This window comes from Neovison vison, chromosome 4 (assembly GCF_020171115.1).
Source record: "Neovison vison isolate M4711 chromosome 4, ASM_NN_V1, whole genome shotgun sequence".
Taxonomy (NCBI): Eukaryota; Metazoa; Chordata; class Mammalia; order Carnivora; family Mustelidae; genus Neogale; species Neogale vison.
In genome coordinates, this window is record NC_058094.1 from 206,784,132 (window position 1) to 206,798,610 (window position 14,479).

Here is a 14,479-nt window from a genome sequence, read left to right on the forward strand (position 1 = left end):
TCTTATATGGGGAATTGTAATCCATTTGTGCTAAATGCTTTGAATATTCTCATTATGCAAAAAAACAGTAGAGCATAGTATATTTTGTTACCATAGTTCTGCCTACTGGGAACTATAATTAAAGCACATTTGAGCAAATGCAATTTTATTTGTTATTAAGCACTAAAAGCTTAGTCAACCTTGCAAATATGGCATTATCTTGGGATTAAAATATGAGCCAGCCAGCTATCCAGTAAACTTTATTAGGTCCTATCTTTATTAGCAATGCCTCCTATTCCTTTTGTAGGAGACTTCTATACTATATTAGAGTAGTTCTCAAACATTAGGATACATGAGAAGGTTTGTTAAAACAGTACTGAGCCAGGCTTCCAGAGTTTTTCATTCCTTAAATTTGGGGTAGGGCTCTAAAATCTGCATTTCTAATTATGTCCTTAGGGCATGCTGATGATGTGGGTCTACAGACCACACTTTAAGAACCACTGCTATATAACCCAGAGGTTAGAGCTCTGGAGTCAAACCAACCTGGGTTCATGTCCTAGCTCTTCTAACATTCATATGTCCTTGGGCAACCTACTTCATCTCTCAAAGCCTCAGTTTCTTAATCCACTTAGTGGGCAAAATAATACCTATCCAATAGGCTTACTATGAGAATTAAATGAGATAAAGATACAGAAAGTGCTTAGCCCAGTGCCTGGGAGGGAGAAAAAGCAATGCAAGGAAGTGATCAGTTTATTATTGTTGTTCTTAATTAAATAAATATATCAATAGCTAGTTCAAAGTATTCATAGCCAGCAGAGTGTATCAGACTCACCTGATACACAGGTAAAATTTTTATAAAATTCATACAATGAGCTAGCCTCCCCCTCAGAGATTCTGATTTAATGCCACTGATTATAAGATGGACCATTATTTTATGTATTGTTAAGAAAGAAGTTTTGCAGTTATACCAGGATTAAACTAATAGAAAGTACATCCATATTTCAGAAATGAGAAAATGTGAAAAAATGTACATCCTGGAATTAATAAAATACAGTAGGTATAGATGTAAATTTGGGCTTGCTTCCCAGACTACTATAATGTGCAATTCTGGTTTAAATATGGTTAAAAAACACTGACCTAGTCAATGATAGCTGTAGAGGGAACTCAAAGTTCAGAAAACTCAAAGCTAAGAGAACACATAGGTTGGAAGGCCTGAAACTATAACATAGGCCAATCTCATGATCCATCATATAAATTCCATTGGCTGTTAATGAAACAAAAATATTTCCACTTGTTTTGGTTTTTCAATTCATTACAAACTTGGAAGAAACCTTCTCCCACTGAATAACAGTTACTCACATGATGAGAACAAATCAATCCATTAGTAGGGCCAATCAGATCAGAGATGAATGTAGAACAGTCTGCAGGAAAGTGTCAGGCCAAGACAGACTTTTCTTCATAAACATGAATTACAGTCCTGAGATTTGAGGAGTACTGGGGGGAGACTTTTAAGGAAGACAATACATGATTTCCATTTGGGAGAGAAGGGAGCATGGTCAAGGTCCCACACGTTACTAAGACTTGCCGTAGTAAGTTTTTTATCTTCCATCTTGATTTTTAAATTGTACTTTGTGAAGTATTGGGGAAAAGAAGTTGATTTTGTATACTCTGATTGTTTTATCAAATTTATGGTAGTCGCAATTTCCCTTCAATCTAAGAACATTGGATGAAGACATTAGTAGCCTATGACCTCCTTCAACTTTATACTAATGCTTTCACCCATAGGAAATGCATTCATTCTGTACATAACATAGAACTGGGCAGTATCTTCTGACATTTTTTATTTAGAAGCTTACAATTTCTAACTTCAGTAAATGGTCTCTGGCAGTCTCCATGCACAAGTAAATTATAACAAAAGAATAAAACAATATTAATTTTAGCTCCTGAAAATTCTAGAATATAAATCACTAATGAAATGTCGAAATAAAACCATAGCTGTATTTGCAGACTTCCAACTATGAAAATTTCATTTTGACCCTTGTCTATCTTGTGACTACCCAGCCCCTCCTTAAATGAATGGGATCACTAATAACCATGAGTTTGCTAATGAGGACTCAATCTAGATAGACAAGCAAACATAAGATGTGTAAGTCAGGGAGTACAAAGGACATTTGTTAAAGGTCCAAATAATGACAAACTATAAAAGTCATAATTACAATTGAAAAATACATGATTTTGGATGATTTTAAAGTTTTTTTTTCACTGTATTGGAACCACACACACACAATCAATGAAATCTATACTTACAAAAATATTTTTCTATACCTTGGAAACCTCTGTTGGTCCTGGCTCATATTAAATTTCTTTCTATAGTTAAAGATTTAGCACAAGAATGTTTTTAAAACTGTGTTGTTCTTAAAGTTTCATGTTTCTAGTTATAGAGTAGAAAATACAAGATATCATGAAACAACAAAAACGTCTACATAATTTATATGATTGTACATGTAGGATATAATCTAATATGAAACTCAGTCACCTGAGTAATGACATACTAGATACAAGTCACACTGGTCATTGAGAATATCTGTCAACTTAAAAGAGGAGGAAGCAGCAATATCTTTATAGGAAATTAGTTTCTGTTTTACTATAAGTACAGAAGATGGTATTTTTTAACTGATCTCTTTTAAAGGTTTAGTTATGCAATGAATGCAACCCCTCTTTTCCACATCAGGAAACAAAGACTGAGCTCATAATTCTTCAATTCCATCCACCAACTGTAATATCCAACTGACTCATGTGACCTTTCCACAAGGATTTATCATTATTGAGGGAATCTTTGTACACCTTATCTATTTTTCCCAAAACGTGAATAAACTTCCTGAAGTTTCATGTCATTCATCTATTTGGTGATTTTTAAGTATTTTCAGTTCCTTGGAAGATGTAAGAAAAACTTTAAAAATAAGCATTAGCAATGGCTTGGAGATTCTGATTTGTTTTAACAAAAACAGCAATTATTTCAAATTCTCTGCTGATCAGAAAGTAGTGGATCTCACTTGTTATGTCAAAACATTTTGAAATTATGTTTTGTACTCCCCAAAAATGCCATTACCATCTCTAATAATTATCTGAATGTTCAACTTTTCCCAATATCCTTTTCTTAGTCTTACGTGTCTGTTAAGTTATTGCTTGCCTAAGAAAAATATGCCTCAAAGAGGTCAACACAATATTTCAGGAGGAAAGAATAACAGCTAAATGTCCTTTCCTTCTTTAGTATAATTTCTAGGATTCCAGAAAATGTAGACACTTAGTCCATATGACCTTCAGAGAGACTTTTGGAAGATCTTTCAACTTATCCTTGTGGACTAGAATGAAGTAAGTAGATTGAGTGCATGAATAGTAAGGCAGAATAGTCAGTTTCAACAGCTGTACCAGAGGGTGTTAATTAATAGAACAACATCAATCTGATGCCAGGTTTGGAGCATCATGGGATTCTTTCCTAGCTTCCACATGTTTCAACATCCTACTCAACGTCCTGGGTAAGAATATAGAGGGGACACCATAAAATTTGTAGAAGGGAAAGTGATTATATTAGATGACTTGGTTAGGATTGAAAAAGAAGCTGGCAGGTTAGACGCAAGGGCTAAATATAATAAAATGAAAAGTGACTGAAATAAATTTTAAATGAGGTGATCAAGTCCAAAAGGAAAATTTTTTTGTATAGAATGAACAAGAGCAATGGTTTAGTAACAATCCATGTTTAGAGATTTTAGTCTATAGAAAGGTTAATATGAATTAACAGTAGACAAAATGTTTAGTGAATGAATGAATAAAATAGGGTAGAATCAGTGTGGGAGGGACGCCTGGGTGGCTCAGTTGGTTAAGCAGCTGCCTTCGGCTCAGGTCATGATCCCAGCGTCCTGGGATCGAGTCCCACATCGGGCTCCTTGCTCGGCAGGGAGCCTGCTTCTCCCTCTGCCTCTGCCTGCCAGTGCTCGCTCTCTCTCCGTTTCTCTCTGACAAATAAATTCAAAAAAAAAAAAAAAAAAGAATCAGTGTGGGAGGAGAAGAAAGTAGGGAAGGGCAAGGGAGGGAAAAAGAAAAGTAGGGAGAAGAGGGAATGGAGAGGAGAAAAAAGAGGAGGAGCAGGGAAAGGGGAAAGAAGAATCTATATGAAAAGGAGCAAAATCTCCATTTGTTTCTGTGCAGCCCAGACCAGCGCTGAAGTCCTGCAGTATAAGAATGGACAAACCCACATTCAGGGGCAACATGAGATGTACAGTCAAATCAACAAATCAACAACATCCAAGAAATTCTTGAAGGTATCAGGCACATTAGCCTTGGATATCTGATAATCTTGTTCAAATATCCTAAGAAGTTTAATGGGAAAACATTAGAAGGTAAATAAGCTGAGTGCATGAATAAGAAGGCAGATTAGTTACAGTTTCAACAGCTATACCCAGAGGGTACTAATCAATGGAACCATAGCCATCTGGTCCTAGGTGTCGAGCATCATAGAAGGATTCTGTCCTAGATTCCATTGGTTTTAACACTTCACTCAATGTCCTGGGTGAGAATATAGAGAGGTCATCAAAAAATGTGTTACAGGTAGGACAAATGAATGGAAGGCACAGAGCTGCAGAACTGGATTCTGTAAAAATAATTCAGTGTCAAAATTCAGTTCTCAAAAGAATGGAGCTACTAACCACTTTCTCCAGGAGATGTTAAAGCCCTGACCAGAAGATCCTTGGCATAGCTTTTACTGCATTAATTCAAGCATAAAATAGGTGAGGACGAGATAATCTTTGAAAGTCCCTCCCAACCTCAAGATTCCAATATTCAAATATTTTTCTGTGACGCAAAGCAGGTTCTTGCAAAAGATTTTCTTATAAAAACAATGAAAACAAACGGTTAGCCTTGGGGAGATGATCCAAGTTTTCAGGAAACCCTAAGAGAATCTTCTCTTCTGTTGTGTGTTTGCTCTTTAGGGAACTAATCTCCTTCCCCTGGAATGTATTAATATCTGTATGTCCTCTGCCATACTGGCTGACTTTGGGAATTTGCACAGAGCACACTTTATCTTGCTAAATATAATAGCCTGCCCAGCATTCTTCCTTTATGAAAAATCCCTATTCACTTTCATAAATTATGTGAATGGATCTGAAATGTACTTTCCTTTTTTCAAAAGAAACTATTCCCAAAAGTAGTCTGAAAACATGCCAAACATTTGTTCCTACACATAGTTCAATACATGATATTGATATGTATCATTATTGGGTGGGGTCTGAATACAAGACAAATTTAACACACTCCTGGACAAATTCCCTCTCTTCCCACAGCCCAGTGACAGGAAGCTCAAGGAAATCAGTATAATTCTAATATTTGTTTATACAAGCTATACCTAACCAGGTAAGTCTGATAAAAAAAAACCACAGTAATAAAACAAAAACCACAGTAGAACATTCCAAAACCTAAAATAAATTACATAAATGTAATAAGTATGATAAATATTTCTCTAATTTAACAAATACTTTAAAAAATAGAAGTATTCTGTTTTTACAATCTGTTGTACTTTCATATTCAAAAATGTTGCTTTTCCACCCTGTAAGTTTTTGGGTGCCTGAGTGTTTAAATCTATTATATACACCTACCCCATCTTCTAATAATCGAAGGCAATCAATGTTTATCATGGCACAAAGAAATGTAACCTAAATCCCTAAATCCTAAGTTCTTTCTAGTCATCTGCAGAGGCCTATCCCATGCACAGTAAGTTCCCTAGAAGATATGCTCTTGAAGACTTTCAGAGTAAACACAATCTTATTATTAACTAGGTAGGGCTTTGGCCTCAAATACCCTCTGGTCTCCTTCCCTGGTGAACTGGCCTGGATCTCATATGAGCTTGGCAGACTCCTCTTGTCCCTTGGGCTAAAGATTATAAAAACAGCCCCAACAGATAATCCTTGATTCCTTTCCCAAGTCTCAGTCTGATTCTAGCCCCTGACAAAGCCTTTGTTCTGACACAGATTATAGCTACCCAGAGGAGGCAGGTTTTCCTAACTGGTAAAGTCCTTCTATATACCTGTGCTGTCCAAAACCGTTCACTTAACACATTAAATTAATTAAAATTAAATGAAGTTTAAAATTCAGTTCCTTAGTTGTACTAGTTAAGTTTCAAGTACTAAACAGCCACATGTGACCAGTGGCTAGTATATGGAGCATTTTATCACACTCTATTGGACAGTGCTGCTCTAGGATTCCATTTTGTTCCTGGCTTGGGAAAACCATGGTTTTGTAGTTAGGCAGACCTTATCTTCCACTAAAGATCTGAGTGTGCAACTGTTTACTCATTTGTTCATTCAACAAATATTTATCAGTTCTTTTCCTGGCCGCTGGATATATAACCATGAAAAAACTGACATGGTATCTGCTTTCATGGAGCTTATGTTCTAGTGGAAGACTAACAATAAACAAGGGAACAGCTAATAGAAAAGATTATTTATTATGAATTTCAATGCTAGTATATCTCCCTTTTAACCTCAAAGTAACAAGGTGTTTTTGTTTCATTCAAATAAGCCCATCCCTACAGTGCTCAGCCTTACTCTTTGACTTTCTTCAGATGGCAAATACTGATGGTTTTAGGATTTACTTGAGTCTAGTGTATTTTTCAGTCTTTTTTTTTCTTTGGAATTTCTGCCCACAGCTTAATTCTTGCCTGCGTTCTTGATTCCCTCACAAAGGGTTCTCCAGGCTTTATAGTTTTAATTATCACATTTTTAGGTGTGACTACTCTTAATTACTTACATTCCCAAATAGTACAACAAACTACTAGGCATCCCCTCTTGGAAGGTGCCACCCCAGTCTCTTAAACCTCATCATAGATCTTCAGAATACCTCTTGAACTCATACCTCTCTTCTATTCACAGTGAACCATACAATCTAAACTGTCATTATTCAACACCTGAGCTACTAAAATGTATGCTCACACTACATTTGTCTCCATCCCCTCCCTGGTTGGGATCACCTGCCAGCAGCTATGAGAAGACCTGCCAGCAGTGGTGCTGAGAAGACCAACACTGAAAGATGAGTGCCTCAGTAGCCTGGCAGCCCAACCTCACTTATTGCCAGTAGCAGCTTCCAAAATGGCACCATTTCCTGGGACACTGACCCAGCAGTCAGGTTCATTGGGGTTGGGGCTGTCATGGTCAAAGTGGCTGGCTCTGGGGTTGGGATTGGAACTATGTTTGGGAGCTTCATCATTGGTTACACCCAGAACCCTTCTCTGAAGCAACGGTTTATCTCCTATGACATTTTGGAGGCCACGGGAGTCTTTTGTCTGATGGTGGTCTTTCTCATGCTCTTTGCCATGTGAAAGAGCCATCTCCACCTCTCATATTTCTTTCTTCCACATCTCTCATGCCATGTATATTCCTTTTGCTATACCTCTTCAGGAAGCCTGGGAAAAGTGGTTGGTTCAGGAGTCAATAGAAGAAAAGTAAATAAATACTGAATGAATAACAAAACAAATGACCTATTATTACCCTAGTCAAAAATCTACCCTGGCTTCCTATTAACTATAGAATCGAGTTTCTTTGTAATGAACTTACTGCTTTGAAAAGATAAGGCTAAAACTGAACAACTCTGTTATTAAAATGAACATTTTATTTAGGAGTAGGAATTATAATCTGTTAAATCTCTAGAAATAATTTTAGATTTTTCAGGCTGGTATACCACTCAGCTCCCATGACATATTATGTCCCTGCCTATGTGTCCCCCTTTTATCTAGTTAAAACTTTCCTAATCATCTTCCTCCCACAGGTTCCACAAACTCTTCTGCAACATAAACACACACACACACACACACACACACACGAAGGGAAGAAAGCTTTTATTTTTTTTTTTTTAAAGATTTTATTTATTTATTTGTCAGAGAGAGAGGGAGAGAGATTGAGCACAGGCAGGCAGAGAGGCAGGCAGAGAGAGAAGCAGGCTCCCTGCCGAGCAAGGAGCCCGATGTGGGACTCGATCCCAGGACGCTGGGATCATGACCTGAGCGGAAGGCAGCTGCTTAACCAACTGAGCCACCCAGGCGTCCCGGGAAGAAAGCTTTTAAAGATAATTTACTGAGTTTACTGATATAAATGGAAGTTTTAAGAAGCACAAGCAAACTATTTAAATGTTATTTAAATTATTAAATTAATTATTGAATTATTAAATCAAATTATTAAATTAATTAAATTAAATTAGTAAACAAAATTTAAACTATTTAAACAACTTTATATACCTTTCCCATTTTCTTGCTACCCACATGCAATCTATACTGTCTTTTACCACAGGGTTCCAAGCTCAATAGATTGAGCAAGTCACTACATGGTTTCCTGCAGGCAAATTTTAGATCAATATCTACAAAATAAAATCATCTCAGCCTTTAACCTAAGGACCTACTATTAATAAAATTAATAATTTTATCACTGGCCAGGATGATAAAAAATTAAAAAATCAAACTCTTTAAAAAACAGAGATACAATTGACATTTAGCATTGTATTAGTTTCAAGTGTACAAAATAATGATTTGATATTTGTGTACACTGGGAAATGATTACCACAACCACACAGAGTTACAAAAAACTTTTTCTTGGAATAAGAACTTTCAGGGTTTATTCTTTTTTTTTTTTTTTTGAAGATTTTATTTATTTATTTGACATACAGAGATCACAAGTAGGCAGAGAGACAGGCAGAGAGAGAGAGGAGGAGCGGGCTCCCTGAAGAGCAGAGAGCCCGATGCAGGGCTCGATCCCAGGACCCTGGGATCATGACCTGAGCCGAAGGCAGAGGCTTTAACCCACTGAGCCACCCAGGCACCCCCAGGGTTTATTATTTGGGCAACTTTCAAATATGCATTACAATATTATTGACTATAGTCACTAGTTGAATATTATATTCCCACAACTTGCTTATTTTATAACTTGAAGTTTGTACCTATAGTCTGCCTTTACCCATTTTGACCATTCTGCAACCTCATTTCTCTCTAGCAACCACTGTTCTGTTCTATCTGTGAGTTTAGTTCTGTTTTGTTTGTCCACTTGTGTTCTTTTTCCACATGTAAGTGAAATCATATAGTGTTTGTCTTACTGATTTATTTCACTTAGCATAATTCCCACAAGGTCCATCCATGTTGTTGCAAACAGCAAGATTTCCTTCTTTTTATGGCTGAGTAGTATTCCGCAGTATAAAAGTATGACATCTTCTTTATCCATTCATCTATCAATGGACACAAGTTATTTCCATATCTTGGCTATTGTAAATAATGTTACAATGAGCATAGGGGTTCATATATCTTTTCAAATTAGTCGATGATACATTTGCTTTCATTCAGCAATTAGTCTTCTTCAGGTAAGTACCTAGTAGTAGAATTACGGGATCATATGGTAGCTCCTTTTTTTTTTGAGAAACTTCCATACTGTTTTCCATAGTAGTTGCCCCAATTTACATTTCTACCTGTAGTGCAGGAGAACCGCCTTTTCATCACATCCTTGCCAACACCTGTTATATCTTGTCTTTTTGGTAATAGACAAGCATGAGGTGGTACCTCATTGTAATTTTGATTTATATTTCCCTGATGATTGTGATTTTGTACATCTTTTCATGTGCCTGTTGGACATCTGTATGTCTACTTTGGAAAAATGTCTCTTCAGGTCCTTTGCCATTTTTTAATTGGATTGTTTGCTTTTTTGTTACAGAGTTGTAAGAGTTCTTTATATATCTTGAAATGTTAACCCCTTATCAGAAAATATTTGCAAATATTTTCTCCAATTCAATAGGCTAACTTTTCATTTTGTTGATGATTCTCTTTGCTGTGCAGAGGTTTCTTAGTTTCATGTAGTCCCATTTGTTTATTGCTCCTTTTGCTTTTGGAGTTAGATCCAAAAGAATCACTGCCAAGAACAATATCAAGGAGTTTATCCCCTATGTTTTCTTCCAAGAGTTTTATGGTTTCAGATTTTACATTCAAGACTTTAATTCACTACTTTATTGTGTTCTCAAATGAAATATTTATATCTTACATATTTTACATGTCTGAAGAGCAAAACTGTGATTTGAGTTTATTAGTAATAAAAGTATTGAAAGACTCTTTCTTAGAATGTTCTAGTTACCTTCTAAAAATATCTATTTCCTTTTTGTGAGGATTAAATGTACAAAAGTCAAGTCTCACCTATTATGATCATTACCTGCTCTAGCAATCAAAGAAAAAGAAGTTTTTCTTACCTTTCTGTCTTATATTATAGCAGTTGAATTAATTCTTGTTGTTATTAAAACAATTACAGAAGTTAACCGATATTTAAAGTTACTAAAACCTATTTTTTACTTTTTTCTGTATAATAATTACTGTTTCTGCTGTCATAAATGGACTAGACTCTGAGAAGCTATGTAGACTTTTATATGTGTTAATCAGATCCCTTGAAAAATGTTAAAATTATTAATATATATACATGTATACACAATATAATATAAATTATTATACATAAACAATTTCCCTGAACAAGACTAGATCATAGCAAATATTTAACCCATTTCCCAATACCATTTTACAGGAACTACAGGTCACTAGAGTTAATTGCACTGACTTGGAAGAACACAGAAGATATGTTATATCACTGGTCACAGGCAAATCTTTAATTGTGCTTAAATGCTTCCGTATCTCTATGACAGTATTTATTTAACAAACACATACAACACTTGCTATGCCAGGCACTCTTCTAAGCCCTTTACAAATGCTAAATAACAATTTAACATGGTGAGTTAGTTAGTATCTTTATCCCCATTTTACAAATGGGGAAACTGCAGCCTAAGAAAAGTGTCTTGCTCAAGTCCCTAGAGCTAGTAAATGGCAAAGGAAGAATTTAAGCCTAGAAATTAGGCTCCAGAGTCTGAGCTCTGAAGGGCTCTGCCCTTCAGTATTCCAAATTATTTCTACATTTGAAATCTAGTTTCAGTAGAAGGGTGTTATAGCTTTTAATTATGTGGGGGAAGAAGCTTTTCCTTTGATATATGAAATCATTTGGTAGCTGCTTCCAAGCAGACACTAAAGGTCTCCTTGATCCCCCACCCCCTGACTTGGATGTTTTCCTGCTATGTACCCACCCAGCTCTGTGCCTTGTCCTATGGCAGCACCTACCTTGATTTCTGCGTATTAAATATTAAGTTCTTTAAGTGCAACGGGTAGGTCTTGTTCACAGCTCCAGCTCCAATGTGTACTTGGAACTGAGAAAGCATTGTTATAAATCATCCAGCAGCCAAAGAGTTAAATTGATTTCTTATCAAGTTATGACACCTATAATAAATAAATTTCTTCTCTTTCCCCATGGGAGTAGACACACATTCCAATTTTTAAATTACCAAGTGTGTGGAAATAGGCTTGTGATTTAAAGGAAATGATACTGTAGAAAAATAAGTTAATCGATGGGTCACCCCTGTCTTGTCACAGAGGTTTCAAAATCTGGGGTGTTTCAAACTTATAGACACTAAAGTCCCTCATTTGAAGAACTGAGCCTTTTCAGCTAAAAGTCAAAGAATATATACCAAGCTACTACAACAAAACACTTCCATCAAAACCTTGCAGCCAGGAAACAATTGCCAACTAGCACATTGCTCTCCACAAGAAATGACGTTGTCATTTTGGGCAAAGGATATCAAAACAACTTGTCAGTTTAACAGAGGATTTCGATACACCACAAGAAGCCTTTCAAGTACCACTTTAAGCGTTTCCAGGAAAACTGCTACAGAAGCTCTTAAGGCACAATAATTTGAACCTAACTAGATTTATTAACCAACACAAACTGTAACTTTTCTAAAATGGCTACCTCTTTATAAGTGGATGGATTTGTAAGCAAAGTCCTATTAATTCTTGGAAAATACAGTTCTGCAGAAAAACGATGATACATTTGCTTTCATTCAGCAACATTCACTCAATGAATTGTTAATTACGTACCAATTATATGCTAGGTAATCTATTGGGTATACTTAGAGGAGCCCTTCTTCTGACAATAAGACTGTATTTTTTTAATTGAGTTAATAATATCCAGATTTTTTGGTCCAGTTTAATAGCATTAGGCAGCTAGTTCTTAGTATACATGGGAAGAATAGAATCATAGTTGACAAATAATTCTAAGTTTTATCTTGGATGGCAGGCACATATAGTCATATGTCAGTGTAAACATGCAGTTTGAGTGTTCTGATTAACTGCTCATTTTGCATTTTTGCCTAATTTGAGAAGGCTACTCATTGAAATGGTCAAATTGAGTTTGGCATAGGGCTGGCCATAGGTTGATAAAATGAGGGAGCTGAAATGGGCATTGGAAGACCAACTTCCTCCTAAATCACAAGGTCCTGAAGAAAAGAATGAGTTCTGTAGCTCTGGGGCTGGAAATCTTTCCTAGCACTAACTGTGCATCAGTATATGATTGTTAGAATTAATGAATGATCCCATGTAACCTCTCTGTAACATACAAAACTATATCCCATTTATAAAAATTTCCAGAGGTACTAGATACGAAGATGGGCATTTGGCCACTACTCTAATAATATTAACCCTTCCTAAATGAAGAGATCATATTAAGGTTCTTAAGGCAAAATAATTTGAAGCTAACTAGATTAATTAACCAAGACAGACTATAACTTTACTAACAGCTACTAATTTCAGTGAGATTTCCTTAACTGTCTTAACCTTTCCTCACTGATTTTTTTACAACTTTTTTATTTATTAAAATTTTTATTTTAATCCCAGTATAGTTAACATACAGTGTTATATTAGTTTCAGGTGCACAAGATAGTGATTCAACAATTTCATACATCAGTCAGTGTTCATCATAACAAGTACACTCCCTAATCCCCACCACCTGTTTCACCCATCCCTGCCTGCCCACCTCCCCTCTGGTAACCATTAATTCTTTCTCTATAGTTAAGAGTCTGTTACTTGGTCTCTCTCTCTCTTCCTTTGCTCATTGGCTCTGTTTCTTAAATTCCACATCTGAATGAAATCATATGGTATTTGTCTTCCCTGGTTCTGTTTTGTTTCAGTATTTACTTCTTTGTTATCTTTTAGGCTCTTCTGATTATTAAGATAAAGATTAACAAAATGATAAACTATAACTCTGCTTCTTTGTTACCATCTTAAATTCTATTAACAATGCATGCCTTTCCAAGCTTATCCCCCTTTAATGTCTTTGATAGTATAATATAAAATCAGCACCTCCAATCATGCTGTACAGTACACTTTGTACTATAATACAAGTTTGCCTTACCTCCCCACTAAATTGTAAACCAGTATTACAGACCTAAACATGAGACCTGAAACCGTAAAAATCCCAGAAGACAGGCAGTAATTTCCTGACATCAGCTATAGCAACTTTTTTCTAGCGATGTCTCCTGAGGCAAGGGAAACAAAAACAAAAATAAAGTATTGGGACTACATCAAAATAAAAAGGTTCTGTACAGCAAAGGAAACAATCAACAAAATAAAAAGGCAAGCTACAGAATGGGAGAAAATATTTACAAATAACATATCTGATAAGGGGTTAGTATCCAAAATATATAAAGAACTGATACAACTCAATACCCAAAAAGCAAATAATTCAATTTAAAAATGGTCAGAAGACATGAATAGATATTTCTCCAAAGAGGACATACAGATGTTCAACAAACACATGAAAAGATGCTCATCATCTCTTATCATCAGGAAGACACAAATCAAAATTACAATGCAGTATCACCTCACACACATCAGAACTGCTAAACTCAAAAACACAAGAAACAAAAAGTGTTGGCAAGAATATGGAAAGAAAGGAACCCTCTTGCACTGTTGGTGGGAATGCAAACTGTTGCAGCCACTGAGCTTCAAAAAACTAAACAGGATCTATCAATCACACTAGTGGGGATTTACTCAAAGAATAAAGAACACTAATTCAAAGGGATGCATACCCCTATGTTTATAGCAGCATTATTTACAATAGCCAAGGTATGGAAGCAGCCCAAGTGTCCACTCACTGATAAATGGACAAAGATATATATCACATCTATCTCATGACCATGACCTTTGGCAATTTACTAAACATCTCTAAGCTGTTTCTCATCTATAAAATGGGCATAAGTGCAATTGCTCCTACAGAATTGTTATGAATTATGGTAAGAAATATGAAATAATGTATGTAAAGTAAATGAACTGAACCTGGTATATTTAATTTCTCTCAAACATTAAAGGCATACTTTAATACTAAAATATACACACTTAGGAATGTTTTTAATATGAAAGCTGCTTCTTTTCTCCCAAATAATTACATATTAAAAATTAAGCATTTAGGGATAGCAGAGAATTCAATTTTTCATAAACTAATTCCCACTCTCTATATCTATTAGGTCAAGACATCTACAATTAGATTAAAATGCAAAAATATACTCATGTATGATTAAAGTAGGTGGTACAAATATCAATAATTGTTATAATTTAAAT

General features: G+C 35.6%; 1 protein-coding gene across 3 annotated transcripts in view; it reads right to left on the minus strand.

Annotated features, from left to right (window-relative positions):
- GRM8 (glutamate metabotropic receptor 8) overlaps positions 1-14,479 on the minus strand; it is a 737,958-nt gene that overhangs the window by 462,154 nt on the left and 261,325 nt on the right. The gene's annotated exons all lie outside the window — the stretch shown is intronic.